The sequence below is a fragment of the Coffea eugenioides genome, unplaced genomic scaffold, assembly GCF_003713205.1.
Source record: "Coffea eugenioides isolate CCC68of unplaced genomic scaffold, Ceug_1.0 ScVebR1_3327;HRSCAF=4523, whole genome shotgun sequence".
NCBI classification, from domain to species: domain Eukaryota; kingdom Viridiplantae; phylum Streptophyta; class Magnoliopsida; order Gentianales; family Rubiaceae; genus Coffea; species Coffea eugenioides.
This window is the reverse complement of record NW_020863893.1, coordinates 7236-8996: the sequence shown is the minus strand read 5'-3', so window position 1 is coordinate 8996 and position 1761 is coordinate 7236.

Genomic DNA, 1761 nt, shown 5'->3' with positions numbered 1-1761 from the left:
AGGTTGTATATCTACTTCATAATTGCCATGAAACAATTTTCTTGGTTTCAAGAATTTATCTTTGTGAGAGGAAATATATGTACCAATGAATTTAGATTTGTAATGCTGAAAGTCACGATTTTACAGCCTTGTAATGCAAATTGTACTACCTTCTGGAGAAAATCTTATGAGGTGATATCAAATAACTCTTTTGCAAATAAAATTAGGGTTAATCACATTTTATCCCCTTAAAGAATACCTCATTTCTCAGTTTATCCCCTAACCTTTAATTTTGTTCACTTAACTCCCTTTAGGACAAAATTGCCCTTGCATTATTTTGACTTTTCATTTACCTTGTTTTCCTTTCTTTTATTTCTTTTTCTCTTTCTTCTTTATTTAATTCTTCCTCTTTCCCACAAAAATCTTCACCTTAATGATTGAAATTAAAAAAGAGGAATTGCAGAGATCTATCTTCTCCTTAAATGATTAAAAAAATATTCAAATCACTTTCCTAAAATACAATTTTTTTAGCCTTTCAATTCTTTTAATTTTGGGTTTTCCTCTTTCCTTTCTAGTTTCTCATTTTATTCCCAAGAAAATATCTTAAGATGAAATTGTGACCTGATTAATAATCATCAATTGAAATTTGTGACACGTGGCATCATACAAAAAATCAAAATTAGTTTTTGATGCCTTTTAAACCTTCACCCAGAAATATGCAATTACAAACTCAAAACAAAAATTTTCGTTGAAATGGAATTTCTATTGGGAAGGATGAAAGAGAGAAGAAAGAGAAAAAGAAATAAAAGAAAGGAAAACAATTTCATCTTATGATATTTTCTTGAGAATAAAATGAGAAACTAGAAAGGAAAGAGGAAAATCCAAAATTAAAAGAATTGAAAGGCTAAAAAAATTGTATTTTAGGAAAGTGATTTGAATATTTTTTTAATCATTTAAGGAGAAGATAGATCTCTGCAATTCCTCTTTTTTAATTTCAATCATTAAGGTGAAGATTTTTATGGGAAAGAGGAAGAATTAAATAAAGAAGAAAGAGAAAAAGAAATAAAACAAAGGAAAACAAAGTAAATGAAAAGTCAAAATAATGCAAGGGCAATTTTGTCCTAAAGGGGGTTAAGTGAGCAAAATTAAAGGTTATGGGGTAAACTGAGAAATGGGGGTATTTTTTAAGGGGATAAAATGTGATTAACCCATAAAATTATGTTTGACGATAAAAATGATGGGTTATTATCACTTGAACCCCTTAACATTTGGTGTTACTATCAATTTCCCCGTTAATGTTATCTTTTAGTCACTTTAACCCCAAAACTAACGGTTAAACTTAACGGAGTTTGTTAATTAAAGTGAAAAGACATTTTTAACCCTTAAAATTATTATCATTTTACTTCCATAAAATATAGTTTCATTATCAATTTACCCTATAGAGTTATTATTTAAACAATTTATCCTACCATTAAACCAACTTAACAACTTAAAAAACTTTAGAAGAAAATACCCTCCTCTTTGCATAATAAAAAATTTATAGTAACTCTTCTCCTTTTTAGTATCAAGAAAAAAGTCAAAATATTAATTTCTTTCCTCTTGGCAATTTTATTAATATTGAAAAAAATAGAAAGATGGAGAGGGGGAAGGGGAGAGGGAGCTCAATTCTTTTTTTAAAAATTACAAATAAAAAAGAATTAAATACTTTTATTATTTTAAAATTATTTCACTTTTTTGTTTACCACCAAATTTCAATTCTAATCTCGACAACCTTAAAGTAAT